This window comes from Chiloscyllium plagiosum, unplaced genomic scaffold (assembly GCF_037043375.1).
Source record: "Chiloscyllium plagiosum isolate Xiang-an unplaced genomic scaffold, Cpla_swu_hap1 HiC_scaffold_19, whole genome shotgun sequence".
In the NCBI taxonomy this organism is placed as follows: Eukaryota; Metazoa; Chordata; class Chondrichthyes; order Orectolobiformes; family Hemiscylliidae; genus Chiloscyllium; species Chiloscyllium plagiosum.
Window position 1 is genome coordinate 21837430 of NW_028270157.1, and position 19079 is coordinate 21856508.

Sequence of the window (19079 nt, forward strand, 5' to 3'; positions counted from 1 at the left end):
CCTCCCCGCCTCTCCGTCAAACTTTCTACACTCGCTCGACACACTGTTCGGACTCCGCACTTTATTCACCTTTAGTTTCTTTAGCCGCTTCCTGTGTACAGAATTAAACCGTATCTCCATCTCCTCCCCACGCCCCCGATTTTCTATCTCTCAGTCCTTTTGCTATCAATCGTTTATCTCTCTCCTCAGGCTGTCCTTCTTATAATCTCCAAGTCCCATTCTGGGAGATTATAAAAAGGACAGTATCCTCAGTGCTTAAAAGCAAGCACTGAGGATACTGGAGACCTGAACATGCACTTATTCCAATTCTTAAAGCTGAGTTTCCCTCTCTCTTTGATTTTATGAACCACTTTATTCTGTTTCTCTTCCTTTGCTCCTCTTCTCCCTTAATGTTGCATAATTTGTGTGTTTTTGATTTACCACCAATCTGTTCCCTTGTCCTTTTTGAATCCACTGCACTGTTTAGTCACTTCCTAGGCTCATTGGACCTGTCTAATTTTGTTTTCCGTTGTCAGTGCCAGCCAGTTTTCAAATGTTGGCTGTTCTCGGTGTCTGTTCTAAAATGCAGGCTTTGCATTAGACTCTGCAACTGTGTTGTCCACCCGCCAAGTGAAAGGGTCACCTTTGTTTCATGTTCACAGAAATGAGAATTTTAAATCGCGGGACTCCAACAAAGTGCAGTTTCACATTGACATTCAAGTCCACCGCCAACCTCCCCCCCCCCCCCCCCGAACTGCTCGATTGTGTTTAGCTTGATAAAAGTAAATTGTTTAGATATTCTCCATAAGTCAATTATTCACAGAAGGCAGCGAACAAAAGAGCGGCGGCGTTTGCACTGTTCTGGGAGAGGAAAGTGCGGATGTCAGGCAATGGGAGGGCCAGGATGTGCTTTAATAGTCAGCCCGGCTTCGTCCATATACTTACCCGGCGCTTCCTGTCATTTTTCTAACTTTGATTCGAGCCTTTATCAGGAGGAAAGGGCTTTGCAGAACTTTTTGTCTCGCAAGAATCTGAACTTGCACATAACCCGCCGAGTTATTTACAACAGACTGCCAAAAGGCAAACAATAAGGTCATGCGGCGCACTGCTTTCTCTTGGTCACACACACACAAACTGAAGTTAAAAATCACACAACACCAGGTTATAGTCCAACAGGTATAATTGCAAGCACACGAGCTTTCGGAGCGTCGCTCCTTCATCAGCTAGTGTGCTTCTAATTAAACCTGTTGGACTATAACCTGGTGTTGTGTGATTTTTAACTTTGTACACCCCAGTCCAACACCGGCCATCTCTAAATCATGACACACAACCTGCGCTGCTTGTGTTTTAAACGCTATACTCTCAAGTTCTGAACTTCACCTTGTTACAAGCAGCCAACCTCGCCTTGACTTTAACTGGCCCCTTCCCCCCCTAGATTTCTGTCAATAAATCAGTTTTACATTTCAGGGTCTCCCTTGTTAGTGCACCCTGGAGGGAGAAATGCATTGAAACTGATCTAGTAATTTATTTGATTATCTAAGAAGGTTTGACTGAAAGTTGTACAATAGACTTACATTTCAGGAACTGTTAATTCCACAACTGAGCATCAACAGAAACCAACGGATGATAACTTTCTTCTGAAACTTAGGATCTGTGCATAAGCTACAATGTAATTGATTTTAGATACGTTGAAACATGGAGAGGGTGTAGTTCTGCACCTCACGGATTGAACAACAGGAACACAACTCACTCAATAATTATGAAACTCTGACATTTGGGCCATCATACCTGCTCCTTGAAACATGTATCTAGTGGTTAGCACTGCTGCCTTACAGCGCCAGAGACCCGGGTTCAATTCCCGCCTCAGGCGATTGTGTGTGGAGTTTGCACATTCTCCCTGTGTCTGCGTGGGTTTCCTCCCACAGTCCAAATATGTGCAGGTTAGGTGAATTGGCCATGCTAAATTGCCCGTAGTGTTAGGTGAAGGGGTAAATGTATGGGTGGGTTGTGCTTCGGAGGGTCAGTATGGACTTGTTGGCCCGAAGGGCTTGTTTCCACACTAAGTAATCTAATGAATCACACTGCCTTCTCACCAAAGCTCTGCAAAGTCTCCAACTCACATCATTAACAGGAAATGTCATTGGAATGTTGCTTGTTTCTAGCGTGTTGGATTTAATCGTGCTGTATATACACCAATAATTTATCATTTCCCCTTTAGGTTACTAATCTGATTGCAGCACCACCATATCCATCAGCTTGATATTCATAGAGTCATAGAGATGGACAGCATGGAAACAGACCCTTCTGTCCAACTTGTCCATGTCGACCAGATATCCCAACCCAATCTAGTCCCACCTGCCAGCACCCGACCCATATCCCTCCAAACCCTTCCGATTCATATACCCATCCAAATGCCTCTTTAGTGTTGCAATTGTATCAGCCTCCGTCACTTCCTCTGCAGCTCATTCCATATACGTACCACCTTCTGTGTGAAAAAGTTGCCTCGTAGGTCTCTTTTATATCTTTCCCCTCTGACCCTAAACCTATGCCCTCTAGTTCTGGACTCCCCAACCCCAGGGAAAAGACTTTACCTATTTACTCGATCCATGCCCCTCATAATTTTGTAAACCTTTATAAGATCACCCCTCAGCCTCCGTCATTGCAGGGAAAACAGCCCCAGCCTGTTCAGCCTCTCACTATAGCTCAAATCCTTCAACCCTGGCAACATCCTTGTAAATCTTTTCTGAACCCTTTCAAGTTTTACAACATCTTTCCAATAGGAAGGAGACCAGAATTGCACGCAATATTCCAACGGTGGCCTAAACAATGTCCTGTACAGCCGCAACATGACCTCCCAACTCCTGCACTCAATACTCTGACCAATAAAAGAAAGCATACCAAACGTCTTCTTCACTATCCTATCTACCTGCGACTCCACTTTCAAGGAGCTATGAACCTGCACTCCAAGGTCTCTTTGTTCAGTAACACTCCCTAGGACCTGACCATTAAGTGTATAAGTCCTGCTAAGATTTGCTTTCCCAAAATGCAGCACCTCGCATTTATCTGAATTAAACTCCATCTGCCACTTTTCAGCCCGTTGGCCATCTGGTCCAGATCCTGTTGTAATCTGAAGTAACCCTCTTCGCTGTCCACTCACCTCCAATCTGCAAACTTACTAACTGTGCCTCATATGCTTGCATCCAAATCATTTATGTAAATGACAAAAAATAGAGGACCCAGCATCGATCCTTGTGGCACTCCACTGGTCACAGGCCTCCAGTCTGAAAAACAACCCTCCACCACCACCACTCTCTGTCTTCTACCTTTGAGCCAGCTCTGTATCCAAGTGACTAGTTTAGATTACTTACAGTGTGGAAACAGGCCCTTCGGCCCAACAAGTCTACACCAACCCGCTGAAGCGCAACCCACCCAGACCCATTCCTCTACATTTACCCCTTTACCTAACACTATGGGCAATTTAGCGTGGCCAATTCACCTAACCTGCACATTGGACTGTGGAAGAAACCAGAGCACCCAGAGGAAACCCGTGCAGACACAGGGAGAATGTGCAAATTCCACACACTCAGTCACCTGAGGCGGGGATTGAACCCGGGTCTCTGGCGCTGTGAGGCAGCAGCGCTAACCACTGTGCCACCCAGTTCTCCCTGTATGCTAATCAGTCTCCCATGGGAAACCTTGTCGAATGCCTTACTGAAGTCCATAGACGTCACATCTACTCCTCTGCCCTCATCAATCCTCCTTGTTACTTTTTCAAAAAACTCAATCAAATTTGTGAGACATGATTTCCCACGCACAAAACCATGTTGACTATCCCTAATCAGTCCTTGCCTTTCCAAATACATGTACATCCTGTCCCTCAGGATTTCCTCCAACAACTTGCCCACCACCAACGTCAGGCTCACTGGTCTATAGATCCCTGGCTTGTCCTTACCACCCTTCTTAAACAGTGGCATCACATTAGCCAACCTCCAGTCTTCAGGCACCTCACCTGTGACTATCGACGATGCAAATATCTCAGCAAGAGGCCCAGCAATCACTTTCCTAGCTTCCCACAGAGCTCTAGGGTACACCTGATCAGGTCCTGGAGATTTATCCACTTCCATATGTTTCAAGACATCCAGTGCTTCCTCCTCTGTATTCCTTCTCTCCTCTCTTCTTTCCATGGGACAGTATATTTCAGTCAGATGCTGCAATCCCTTTATAATGCCCAATCCCTTTATAATGCCCAAGTCAAGAGTCTGTTACATATCATCCCATGGAGTAAAAAAAGGATGCTGGAAGTCTGAAACAAAAACAAAAACTGCTAGCGTAGCTCAGAGAGTCTGGCAGCATCTGAGGAGAGAAAGCAAAGTCAACATTTGGGCTTCAGTGACCTGTTCTGAGGAAGGGTCAAAAGACCCAAAATATTGACTCCTCTCCTTGAAGAAGCTCTCTGCCTCTCTCTACAAAGATTTCAGTGAGTCCCTCTCTCACTGCACACCCCAGGTCATCTCCTCTGCACAGAAGCTCTTCAGCCACATTCTGAAGCAGACTCGTTACCACAGCCATATCTCCTTTCTTCTTGACCTCTCCGCCTCCACCCTACTCCGACCTATCACCCTCACCTTGACCTCTTTCCACCTATCACATTTCCAACTCCCCTCCTCCAAGTCCCTCCTCCCTACCTTTTATCTTCTCCTGCTGAACACTCTCTGCTCATTCCTGAAGAAGGGCCTGTGCCCGAAACGTCGAATCTCCTGTTCCCTGGATGCTGCCTGACCTGCTGTGCTGTTCCAGCAATAAAGTTTCAACTTTGATCTCCAGCATCTGCAGACCTCACTTTCTCCTCGAAGATTTCAACCTACTGCGAATCCTCTTACAAGGATGCCTTCCTTGAAGAAGCTCTCTGCCTCTCTCTACAAAGATTTCAGTGAGTCCCTCTCTCACTGCACACCCCAGGTCATCTCCTCTGCACAGAAGCTCTTCAGCCACATTCTGAAGCAGACTCGTTACCACAGCCATATCTCCTTTCTTCTTGACCTCTCCGCCTCCACCCTACTCCGACCTATCACCCTCACCTTGACCTCTTTCCACCTATCACATTTCCAACTCCCCTCCTCCAAGTCCCTCCTCCCTACCTTTTATCTTCTCCTGCTGAACACTCTCTGCTCATTCCTGAAGAAGGGCCTGTGCCCGAAACGTCGAATCTCCTGTTCCCTGGATGCTGCCTGACCTGCTGTGCTGTTCCAGCAATAAAGTTTCAACTTTGATCTCCAGCATCTGCAGACCTCACTTTCTTCTCTATAGATGCTGCCAGACCTGCTGACTTTGTCCAACATTTCCTGTTTTTGTTTCAAACCATCCCAGAAGGTGCCACAATATGAGTGCATTTTAGTTTAGATTGTGCTCCATTTTGATATGCCGTCCATAGGTAGTGAATGCAATCTGTTTTTAAACCCTTTTACAATCTAGTTCAGTTATATTTTTACATTTTCTTACATTTCTTGGATGCCTTCATTTTTAGTTCCTCAAACACTCAGCAGCAATTATAGATGTCACTGTACTCCCTGGTGTCTTTTTCATCATAGGCAATTTCACATTAGTAGAAGGCAGATGTTTTAAAAAGGCAAATTTGCTTTCAAATTAGTATTTGTAAATGATTAGATACATTGGTAGGTTGTTATAATAACACTTTGTTCTCCTGCTTGTTATATTAAAGTGTAAACAAAATTAATTAATCTAAATAAATAACCTTACAATAGTTAGTTCTTGTATTCCTGAATTAATAACCGAAGGCCAAAACTAATAATCCATATTAAAAAATTCAAATTCTATTGTTAACTTGAGGTGATTTTTAACCATGCAGGGAGAAAAGGATGGTATCAGAAATTGTTTTAAAGCAGTCAAGTTGATGCAAGACCCTAATGGTCCAACTGGTTCAGTAATGCCCTTTACAGAAGGAAACTTGCTATCCTTACCTGATCCCCCACCACCACCATTGACACTTAACTGCTCCCTGAAGTAATCTAGAAAACTCTGGAATTGTAGAAACATTAGGTTTACTATCAACTATGTACCAGCCAGGCTGGGCAAAAAAACTCCAGCCTTGTCAGTCACGCCTAAATTTTGAGAATGAAAAAATAAATTTCCTGCCATGAATGACAACTGTATAATCCATAAAAGGCATAAATTAGTGGTTATAACCAACACTTATAAAACTAAAAAAAAGCACCAATTTTGTAAGATTCCTTTCAAGTAAAAGAGTTAGTGATGAAATAATTTTTTTTATAGTTTCTATTTTTCTGCTCATATGATCATGTCATTGAATGGAAAAGCTGCTGCAAAATGAAATGTACCACAAATCTAAATGTCCAAAGCTTTCTCATTTCCTGAGAATTATAGAACTTACAGCACAAAGGAATGCACTAAGTTCAACGCACTATGCCAAACCTCTGAAATACCCATCAGTTTATAAACTTCTGAAAATCAGATTTCAAATTTATTTTTTTTGGAACAGCAACATGACTAAATAGAAAGATGATAGCATAGTGGTAGTATCAGTGGATTAGTAGTCCAGTAGTCCAGGCCAATCAAATTCAATTGTGGCAGCTAATGGTTTGCTGGTTCAGTCAGTAAATCTGCAATATATAGCTAGACTCAAGTAATAGTGACTATTAATGCTCTGTTGCAAAGGAAATCTGCCACCTTTACTTGGTTCAGCCTACATGTGACTCCAGACCCACAGTAACGTGGTTTACTGTTCTTTGAAATGGCCTAGCAAGCCAATCAGTTCAAAGGAAATTAGAGATAAGGAACAAATGATGGCCTTGCCAGCAATGCCCCATTTCATTAAACTACAAAAAAAGGACAAATTCTAAATTGATTATTTAATACATTTTTGGCTTAGCTCAGTTGATTGCATTCTATTCTCTGATTTGGAAAGTCAGGGATCACCCCAATAAGTTGGAGTAGCTTAGAGAGCCATTGATTGAGTTCTGCCTTGTTAGATGTAGCAATCTTCAGAAGAGACATTAAAGGCGATAAGACTTTGGAGGTGTAGTGGACAGTGAAGAAGGTTACCTTAGATTACAACTGGATCTTGATCAGATGGGCCAATGGGCCGAGAAGTGGCAGATGCAGTTTAATTCAGTTAAATGCGAGGTGCTGCATTTTGGGAATGCAAATCTTAGCAGGACTTATACACTTAATGGTAAGGTCCTAGGGCATGTTGCTGAACAAAGAGACCGTGGAGGGCAGGTTCATAGCTCCTTGAAAGTGGAGTCGCAGGTAAATAGGATAGTGAAGAAGGTGTTTGGTATGCTTTCCTTTATTGGTCAGAGTATTGAATACAGGAGTTGGGCGGTCGTGTTGCGGCTGTACATTGGTTAGGCCACTGTTGGAATATTGCGTGCAATTCTGGTCTCCTTCCTATCGGAAAGATGTTGTGAAACTTGAAAGGGTTCAGAAATGATTTACAAGGATGTTGTCAAGGTTGGTAGATTTGAGCTATGGGGAGAGGCTGAACAGGTTGGGGCTGTTTTCCCTGGAGCATCGGAGGCTGAGGGGTGACCTTATAGAGGTTTACAAAATTATGAGGGGTGTGGATAGGATAAATAGACAAAGTCTTTTCCCTGGGTTGGGGGAGTCCAGAACTAGAGGGTGAGAGGGAAAAGATATAAAAGGGACCTAAGGGGCAACTTTTTCACGCAGAGAGTGGTACATGTATGGAATGAGCTGCCAGAGGCTGTGGTGGAGGCTGGTACAATTGCAACATTTAACAGGCATCTGGATGGGTATATGAATAGGAAGAGTTTGGAGGGATATGGACCAGGTGCTGGCAGGTGGGACTAGATTGGGTTGGGATATCTGGTCAGCATGGACGGGTTGAACCGAAGGGTCTGTTTCCATGCTGTACATCTCTATGACGCTATGATTTATTTGCCTGATTAGATAGATAGAAAAGATTCCACGGCATTACTTGAAGAAGGACATTGAGTTCTTGCAATATTCTGGCCAACATTCCTCTCTTAACTGATGCCAAAAATATATTAATTTATCATTGATTTCATTTGTTCTTTGTGGAACCTTATTCCTTTTAAACTGGTTGCTGCATTTTTCTACAACGTGACTACATAAATAATCAATTACTTTGGGAATTCTTTGGGAAAGGAGTGTTTTTCTTATCAGCTTATCCTCTCTGAATTGAGACAACATCCTGGTTGGTTTGGAATGAGTAACAATTCTATTTTAATTTGATATCTTTCAGAAGTATGTTTGGCATTTTTGGATCACTCATAAAATTACAATATTCCATTTATAAGGCTTTTTAATCCTGCATGGAAATGTTTAGAATGTAAAATATATTTACCAATGTCTGTCACTGTTTCCTTTCAACTCAAAAGAAATGATATTTATTGCTTTAATTTACTTGTCAACTGGCCTTAAGTACTTCCAAATTGGAATAGTTCATGATATTGTTTATCGTATGTCAGATAAATATTTGCACTCGGTTGTCAGCAGATATTTTTCTTTTACTAAAAGCAAGGACTTGTCTGTTGGTTTGCTTATGTGCTGTACATCAATAAGAATTTTAAACATTTTAAGGTGAAGATTAGCGGTGATCTGAGTTGAAACCAGTATAATTGTATAAATGTATCAAAAGTAGTCTGACATTTGTTATTATTTCTTATTGTGGAAAGATACTTAATTCACATCAAAACAGTAACGACTATCATAATTTATGTAAGCATGTTTCATGTGTTTTTTACATCATACACATTTTTAATACATAATCTACAGCACGCCATTTATATGATTATATAAGTAAAGTACATTGGAACATACTTTGTTCAGATGTGCCAAAATATCTGATTTAAATCCCTCGACTTTGATACATGCTACAATATTGAAAGAGACAACACAGTCGGAGTGTCTGCTTTCCTTTCTGGATGACCAGATTTATGATAGAATAATTGTTAACAATTGTTTAAATTATGGATACAGTTTTAAATTCAAATTTGTTGCAGTGTTATTCTATATTCTAGTTTCCTCCAAAATTGTTATTTTTCAGTTTTTTAAAATTTATTCACAGGATCTGGGTGTTGTTGGTTTGACCAGAATTTATTGCCCATCCCAGATGACAGTTAAAAGTCAACCACATTGGTGTAGGTCTGGAGACACATGTAAGCCAGATGAGGTAAAGTTGGCAGTTTCCTTTCCTAAAAGGTATTAGTGAATCAGATGGGGTTTCCCCCCAACAATAGACAATGGCTTTATGGTCATCATTAAACTCTTAATTCCAGATTTTTATTGTGATCAAATTCCACTAACTGCAACACTGGGATTTGAACCCAGAACATTAGCTGGATAGCTGGATTAACAATCCAGCAATAATACCACCAGGCCATCACCGCCCCACAGGCAGGTCAAAAAGTTAGAAAGTTCTGGGGAAGAACAATACAAAAACTGTTAAACAGCAAACTGGAATCCCATGGTGTTACACAGCAACAGTAATGCTTATGATAATAATTGCTGCAGTCATTGTTGCTACTACTGATGAAAAATACTTCCACCAGATCATACTCTCAGCTAAATAGTGAAATTCTAGGATATTTACCAGATTTTGCGAATCATTAACCTGAACATTAATGTTACCAGTGGACTACGGCTGTTGTTAAAGCTGCAAATAGAGGAAGAGTAAAAGTAGCAGAAGCAGAAGCAGGAGGAGGTTGTCTTTAGTTGCTGGGGCAATTGATACAGTATAGCCTAATAGGAGAGAATTGTCCTGACACCCTTTCCAGGCAGAAGTTTTACCATTCTGCGTATAACAGAGGAGCACTGTATGAACAAGTAGATTATAGCACTCACTATCTGATGTCTGAATGGTTGAAGATGTCTTCTTTAATATGGTTAAAAATCACACAACACCAGGTTATAGTCCAACAGGTTTAATTGGAAGCACACATAGCTTTCGGAACGTCGCTCCTTCATCAGGTGGTTGTCTGATCAGACAATCACCTGATGAAGGAGCATCGCTTCGAAAGCTAGTGTGCTTCCAATTAAACCTGTTGGACTATAACCTGGTGTTGTGTGATTTTTAACTTTGTACACCCCAGTCCAACACCAACATCTCCAAATCATGACTTCTTTAATATGAATTGCTTTAGTTATAGCAATAAACAGAATAGAATTGAACATTTTCTTCTGACCAGAAGACTCTAAAAGTGCAGGGAAGAGTATTACAGTTAACCAATGATGAATAAGATGGATAGCTAAATTTTATTTTTATACACATGAATGGACATTAAATTTAGCAAAAAACTCTTATCAAAAGCTGTTGTCAATTTGATAAATCATCAATAATAGAGGCATTGTGAACTCTGCCTATGTTGCCAGTTGAGAATTCACCATTATTCCAATAGCGTTTTTAAAGATAAAAGTATCGATTCCTGAAAGTGCAAATTGTTTATTCTGTTAAGACACCAATTTACTGACAATAATTTACAGGCAAATAGTAATCTTCTTTTAGGTGGAAGAGCACTACATATCTTACGTACTTGATTAGTGAGGCAATCCTCTACTATCTTTGGAAGATAATAGATTGAATAGATCATTCCTGGGAAATATGAGGTAATGCTAAAATAATGGTTGTTTAAATTTGCATTGCAAACAACTCTAATCAAGCTCATCTCAGAGAATATAATTATTATACTAAGGCAATAGTTCAGATCTTTAGAGTGCTACAAAGGGCTATGCTGCACACTCTTACAAGGTGAACAAAAAACATTGAAGTTTTATTTATGTTCCATAAATTGTGGTTCATGAATAAAGAAACAATGGTGTGACAAAAAAAAACCCCAAAGAACTGTGGATGCTGGGAATAAAAAATATAGAAATTGCTGGAAAAACTCAACTGGTCTGGCAGCATCTGTGGAGAGAAAGCAGAGTTGATGTTCTGAGTCCAGTGGCTCTTCATCAGAACTGTGTGCGACAAAGCTACACAAGAGGCTGTGTCAGTGCAAAACAATGAAAAGCAATAAGACGGGAACCAATTCAATTCACAGCATTTTGCCTAACATTGGCCAACAGAATCCACTGTTTCATTTACATGTAGTCTGCATATCCATAAACTCTTGATTTGTCTTCTACTTTTTCACAATATAACAGAATTTCATGGAAGGGTATGGTCACATGGATAAACCATTATACCATTTGTTTTATGAACAAGTATTCATTTCTCTATTCTATCTGGTTTCCTTTGCTGTGTTTTGAATTTTTACACAAATCCAGCTGCTGATGCCCACATCCACCATGATTAAGAGGACTTCTACTGTAGTGGTAAGATTAATTACAATGGATTCAGATGGAAGACTATTTCTTTCTGTGATATCTCTTACCCAGCATTGATGCAGTCACCACTGCCTCTGTGACCTCAGTACTATCTGTATTGCTGGCATCTGTCACTTGGTTGTTACATTACCAAGTACCAGTTGCCAATATGTGTGCCAACTCCAAGATCACCCTGTTGTGGACTACTAAATAAATCTGTACATGAGCTTGTGTAAGCATTGTTCAGAACTCAGAATGAGCTGGGGGTAGCAGGCAAAGACCTGTGAACACCTATGTAAATATGGCCATAACATGCTAAAGATGATCTGAATCCTTCATTGGTATTAAGATCCTCAAAGTCATCAAAAGGCAATCGATGATGATCCCAGTGCAATTACTTCCTGTATCATAGAGTTCATGAGATGTGGAAATTTGTTGAGTTGAAATATATCTTACAGGTAACCATATATCAGAGAACACCTTCAAGCAAAGAACACCCTCCATTATTGCAAATTAGCTGCTATGTTTCCTTATACAGTGATTACACTTCATAAGTTGGCTGTATTTCACTTCTCACAGCCGTGAGAATGCCTCATCTTTCGCTTCGGGACCCTCCAACCCCATGGCATCAATGTGGACTTCACCAGTTTCCTCATTTCCCCTCCCCCTACCTTACCCCAGTGTCAACCTTCCAGCTCAGCACCGTCCTCATGACCTGTCCCACCTGTCAATCTTCCATCCCACCTATCTGCTCCCCCCTCCTCTCTGACCTATCACCTTTACCCCCACCTCCATCCACCTATTGCACTCTCAGCTACCTTCTCCCCAACTCCACCCCCTCCCATGTATCTTTCCATTCCGAGGCTTTTGACTGAAACATCGATTTTCCTACTCCTCGGATGCTGCCCGACCTGCTGTGCTTCTCCAGCACCACTCTAATGTTGACTCTAATCTCCAGCATCTACAGTACCCACCTCCACCTGTATTTCACTTCGGACCATGGTGCAACCTTAAAACGTGCTATAAAATACAATGCAGCTAAAGCTAGAGATGGCAGAGACAAGTGCTTCATTTGCCTGATCATATTGTTTATGCACTTTAATTGTCTCTTTGTTAGTATTTCCTCAGACTTGTACATATAACTTTGTCAGAATTCCCACTCATGCATACAAATGTGGTCTCCATTACTCTTGTGGTGAAGTTATGGAGATGGAATGGAAACAAAACTTGTTCAAGGTGAGAGGGGGGAGATTAGGAGTAAAGTGCATGAAAAATGCTTCACCTAGAGGGTGGTGGATGCCTGGAATGGACTGCCAGTCGAGGTGTTGGAAGCAGGCATGTTAGCAAAATTTAAGGTGCATTTTGAAAGACACATGAACAGGAAGCAAACAGAGGGATAGAAACTGGGTATGGCAATAAATAGTGATTCTAAATAAAGACTAGAATCAAAACATATGGCGCTAGAAAAGCACATCCGTTAAAGCAGCATCTGAGGAGCAGGAGAGTTAATATTTCGAGCATAAACTCTTCATCAAGAATATGGGGGTCCCAAGGTGGCTGAAAGATAAACGGGAGGGTGGTGGGCCTGGGGGTAAGGTAGCTGGGAATGCAATAGGTAGATGAAGGTGGGGTGTGATGGTGATAGGTCAGACCAGAGGGTGGAACGGATAGGTGTGAAGGAAGATGGACAGGTAGGATAGTTCAAGAGGGCAGACCCGAGTTGGAGGGTTGGATATCAGATAAGGTGAGGGGAGGAGAGACGAGGAAACTGGTGAAATCAATATTGATTCCGTGTGGTTGGAGGGTCCCAAGGTGGAAGATGAAGTGTTCTTCCTCCATTTGTTGGCTAGCTAGGATTTGACAGTGGAGGAGGCCCAGGACTTGGATGTCCTTGGCGGAGTGGGAGGGGGAGTTGAAGTGATTGGCCACAGGGCAGTGGGGTTGTTCAGTGCGTGTGTCCCACAGATGTTCTCTGAAATGCTCCGCAAGTTGGCGTCCTGTCTCCCCAAATTAGAGGAGACCACATCGAGAGCAACAGACACAGTCGATGAGATATTTGGAGGAGCAGGAAAATTTCTGCCAGATGTGAAAGGATCTTTTGGGTCCTTGGATGGAGGTGAGAGGGAGGGGAGGGGTGGGCGCAGTGGCAAGGGACGGTGCCAGGAATGGAGGATGGTTTGGTGGTGGGCGTGGACCAAACGAGGGAATCACGGAGGGAATGGCCTTTGCAGAATGCGGTGGGGAGGGATATATATCTCTGGTAGTTGGGTCTGACTGTGAATGGCGGAAATGGCAGAGGATGATGCGTTGTATCTGGAGGTTGGTGGTGTGGAAGGTGAGGATTGGGGGAAGGGGTTCTGACCTTATTGCAGTTTGAGGAGTAGGGCTCAAGGGCAGAGGTGCGGGAAGTGGAGGAGATGCACTGGAGTCTTTCTCCTAAATAAAGACTAGGAATTGGAATTGGCTTGGTGGGCGAAAGGGCCTGTTCCTGTGCTGTATTGTATTGTATCATAAAGCTATCACAGCCATATTAATATAATGGTCACACTTGTTAACATCCTTTGTTGAGGTTATCTGGTTACTTGTTCACTTCTTTCCATGTCTAGAATGTCGTGGTCACTGTAATTATATTGTCTACCATTTGCTGGTGCACTGTATGTCTGGTTAGCAGATTCCATCAATACCACAAAGCTTCTCTTCAAAGCTCGACTGTATCTATTCTTCTGATGTGCATAGAGTCAATTTTGATTATTCCATTGTGGTTTGTACTGCCACAGCTTGCACACTAATAACCTTCCTAAATGGATTGTAAAATAATGACATTACTTGCTTGGCTGCTTGAACACTATAAACTGCTCATTATTGCAACTAGTCATTCTTGATTTTTCAGTCAGCCACAGGAAAAAAAATGTATTCAAATTAATATCTTATTCAGAAACACCTTCACCCTTAAGAACAGGTCATCATTTACCTGCAAAAAAAGTCAGTTTTGGATGATTCTTCATTTGTAACGATTAGGTTATGGTGGAATTTGACCAGTTTTGGGACTGATACGAGGTAGGCACTGCTGGCAAGGCCAGTTCACACGGTAGTTCAGAGTCAATCACATTTCTATGGGTCTGGAGTTACATGTAGGCCTGATTAGGTAAGGATGGCAGATTACCTTCTCGAAAGGTTATTAGTGACCTTAATGGGTTTTTATAACAATCATGTTGTATAGTCACCAAGGTCACCTTTGCAGATATTAGTTCTTTTAAGTTAAAATTTACTTATTCAATTAACTCAATTTCCCCAGATACTGGGTAAGATTTAAACTCATCATCTTCAGATTTTTAGCTTAGACTTTAGGATATGTTACATAATAATTGTGGTGATAATTAATACTTTCGTATTGTACATGGTCAGATGTTGAATCACTTGAATGTTGCATTTGTGTGCCAAAGATTTTAGATTTAAAGTTCACCAATATTGACTCAACTTTCAATCTTTTCTAGAATCAATACTATGCCTTATGGAGAAGAAACTGGAAGCTTCAAGGTTTAAGTATTATCTATAAAGTAGAAGTAATTCTTGATCAATATCATACCGTTGTGGAAAGGTAGTGATTTAAGGCAATAGTTTTACCCATAACAAGGAAAGGAGACCATTGTGGCTGCCTGTTGTCATATATCTTCCTGTGGTTAACGCAAAATATCATTCTCAGAAAATTGGAAGCAAGTCAGCTACCCAAGAGCTTTGTTGCAGGGCAAGCAGGCAAGCAGAGAGAGTAAAGAAAGTGTATTCATGTTACTGATATATAAAGGACAAGGAGGCACCATGGTATGCTATTAGAACTGATGCGATTGGTCTTCTCAAAATAGATAATGTTCAACTTCAAAAGGCACATAGTCCAACCGCACACATTGACAAAAACAGAAATTGTAGGTGAAACTCAGCAAGTTCTGTTCACCAGCAATTTCTGTTTAGGTTTGAGACCTCCAGTACCTGCAGACTTACTGGCTGAACTGCGAATTCAGAAATCAGCTGACCATTAAGAAAATAAATTGTTTGCAACTCTTGTCTATTTGGATAGTCAACTGTAAAATCATGACCTAGACAAATGAAATAAGCAAATGCTAATTACAATAAATCCAAGCCTTTTTAAAAAAGTTAAATATTCAGAATAAATTAACTAAACTTCTGAAAAGAAATCAGTATCTAACATGATAGTCTGGAATACAAGGTAAGTGTAAGGTTGAACATTTTATTGTTGTAGGTACAGGTACAGATACCATTTATCCTAAATTTTCACAATGTGACTTCCCTGTTATACTGCTTCCTGGCCCTAAACTTTTATCATAAAGGTGCAATTCTCTGTGGCACTGATTACATTTTTGTGAAATTCCTAAACTCACGAGGGGCACTTTAAAAACTCAAGGGATGCTCAAAATTATGCAGCTGGTCTAACATGAATTTTAGAGGCATGCACTGCAGAAGGAGGTAATCCAGCCCTTTGAGTAATCACTTTGAGAAGTAATCATACAGAGTCCCACATTCATGCTTTTTTGATAGTAACCCTGAATTTACTAATCTCTCAGTACTTGCCCAATTCACCTTTAAAGTTATTCATGGAATTAGCTTCCACCACTTTTTTTAGACAAAGTGTTTCAGATCTGATAACTTTAACTGAAAAAAACTCAACTCCCATTGTTCTTTTGACAATGATTTTAAACCTATGACTTTTGATTATTGACTCAATAACCAAATTCCTTTTAAAATATCAATACAACTTGGATTTTGCAGAATCTTTAATGATGGAAATAATCAGAAGGCACTTTATGGCAGTACAATCAGACCAATTGTGATGTTGTGAAATTGTGTTAGTATTCACAGCTTTTAATACAGTAAAATAGAGTCTCAAAATTTATAACAGCATTGCACATCATGAGAATTAAAGGGTAAATGACACTTCTCATGATTACTGCAAAGAACTAAGGATGCCTACAGATTTCCAACGTTTCTATTGATGTAGTGATGATGCAAAATGAAGACTCCTAGCTCAGCTATTAGAGGTTGATTTCATGTTAACTTTGACAGCCATCAAAATTTGGATTTTGTCAATATTTTCAAATTATGTTTTATATTTATAGGCAATTTATTTATTTACTGGAATTTGATTGATACTTGGATATTTGAAGACCATCCATATCTTCCTCGATATAATGCATGCCAAATTTTAATTACGTAACTAATCACTCATTCATAGCAGAGTAAAACTATGCCATTTGTAGGGGCTATGTTCATGCAAAATCTTGCAAACAGCAAATTCATGAACAGCCAACATATGATAATGGGCGCAAATTTGATAGTTTCCAAACATCAAACATTATGGTGCATAAACAACACTGTGGAAGATAAAATCCAATAAAATTTGCTTAAGGCAATATGTTTGTTGAACATAATGATGTTCTCTTGGAGAAATAGTGCAAAAATATAGTGATGCATTGTACTATTTACCACTGCAGCTGCATATAGCACGAATCACAAATTATGATAATATGGGCCCAAGTGCAACATGGCACCTAACACATCAGCGTGCATGCTCCACTCCTAGAGAGACAATACACCACCATTATATCAGTGTCTAAGAGCCTACACTTGGCATTGGGAGGTTCTTTATTAAAATACCCTTAGACAGCACTTTTTGTTCAAAAATCTCATAGATGAGCAAATGTTGAAATGATAATGGGTTATGTGACACATGTTTTGTGCTGATACGTGAATTAATGAATGGAAGGTGTGAACGGTAAGACTTCACAGCATTTTACAAATACTGGAACTTCAATGTGAGTAACACTTTGTGACATTGGTGAGTGTTGTAAGTAAGCAATTAAATAATTACCAATTTTACAAAGGACTATAGGCATTTCTCTTTATTACAGAGAGACAATTCATTTTTATATAGATTGCAAAACATGTTCAGAATTAGAAATCTGATATAATTACCTTTTAATTTTTCATCTTTGATATTCTTCAAGAGAACAAGTATGGTTGCATAACAAGCTCAAATATATTTCCAAAATTCCTTAGTTCTTTGCACTCTTCAGAAATAAATATTATCAAGTTAGAGAGGTTTTGCATTACACAGGGTCAGCCTACTTTGAAATAACATCCAAACCATCAATTAGATTGAGCTTATTGGCCAGAAAACTGCTACGCATGCTGAAGCTTTTTGTGGTCTAATTGTTTACCATAGTGTCTACAGAAATATTGGTTCCCACTAAACAATCTTAGATTCTGAATCACATATACAACCCCTGACTGGCTTCTGGTTGCATGGATACTCTGTATTTTGTCCAAACAGTTGGTAAACTTGTGGTCTTTTTGCAATGCATTATGGAACAAAAGAAATGGACACTGATACAATAAACTGGCAAATTTGAGTCAAATGCATAAAGTCAGCAAATATTTTAAGAAGAAATGTGTTTATTCATGCTTGTGAATAAGTACTTAATTTCTGGAATTGTTTAGGTCACTAGTATGTTTTCATCCCATGAAAGCACATTTGCTGAAATATCAATGTTTAATAGAACACATTCAGTCAACAACAGATCTTCTGTTGATCAGTGAATTTTATTTCTGAAGAATTTCAAGAATCAGGGACATTGGTAAATAAATTGGATCTTTCTCCTTTTTCACTGATGACAATAAGTTGGAAACTGAGTACGTAATAATAATTAAAATTTTACATATGCATGTACTTACTCTTTACCACTCTACATTCGTCCAGACTGAACATCTAAATTAGTTACATTCTGTATTTCTTATACAATTCTCAATGGTCACCATAGATGTCTCTTTTTCTGATGACATATTAACTGTTATTTTCAGTGTCAAAAAGCAGCCTAGATTCTTGTGCTGTTAGATGGATCAGTACCTCTTCAATAAAAAGAACTTGGAAAGGATTTTACTTGCTCACAGTTTTTTAATACCTTGTTAAAAATGTAAAATGGTCTCATTTTGATTTGTCCTTGTGATAGATCATGTGGTGTCTAATAAAATGTTTTTATTTATTCACAAAAGCAAATTGGAGAAAATGGGCTAGGTTGTCTCCTGAACTATAATATGCCTTCCTTCACAAAAAGCCTAACCAAGTATGACCACTATGTTTTCAAAGTACCTTTGAGCAGTGTGATTAGTCAAGCATTCACTTCTCATTGTCATGGCACTGCAATCTATTGGCACTGCCATCTTTGACAATGGAACCTTTACCACATTATACATAATAAGGTGAAGCACACGTACATTCTCTGCAACTGTAGGGGTTGTCAGCATGCAAAAGTTGACAGGAACCCACAGAGCAGTGTGACTAGCCTGTCATTCCTTTGCAATTCCTCCTCTTTCATTAATCATATATCAGTTTGAAGAATTACTGGTAAACATTCTTCTACTAACAAAGCAACCCAGAGCAAAAGATTTGCATATATCATTTCAGCTCACAAAAACTTAAGTATCCAGTAAATAAACCCTAGGACATAGTTACAAGAGACCATTAGACAGGCCTTTCACCTGCAGACCCATTGAAAATTTCCTTGCAGTCAGCTTTCCAAGTTCAGAATGGGATTTTGCCTGCCCATGGAGCAGAAAATCATCCAGTGCCTTTTGCTCTATCTTTTCTACTTGCTTTAAAATAGTCTTTCACTCACACATCCCATGCTATAAAATGGTGTTCAAACCTAATGTATATCCAAAAGAACTGATACCTACCTGTTAAGACCATTAGACCTTAAGAA

At 40.1% G+C, this 19079-nt stretch overlaps 1 protein-coding gene across 1 annotated transcript in view; it reads right to left on the reverse strand.

The window, feature by feature from the left end:
• The window catches only part of LOC122559761 (receptor-type tyrosine-protein phosphatase beta), a 112385-nt gene that overhangs the window by 75495 nt on the left and 17811 nt on the right, over positions 1-19079 (reverse strand). The gene's annotated exons all lie outside the window — the stretch shown is intronic.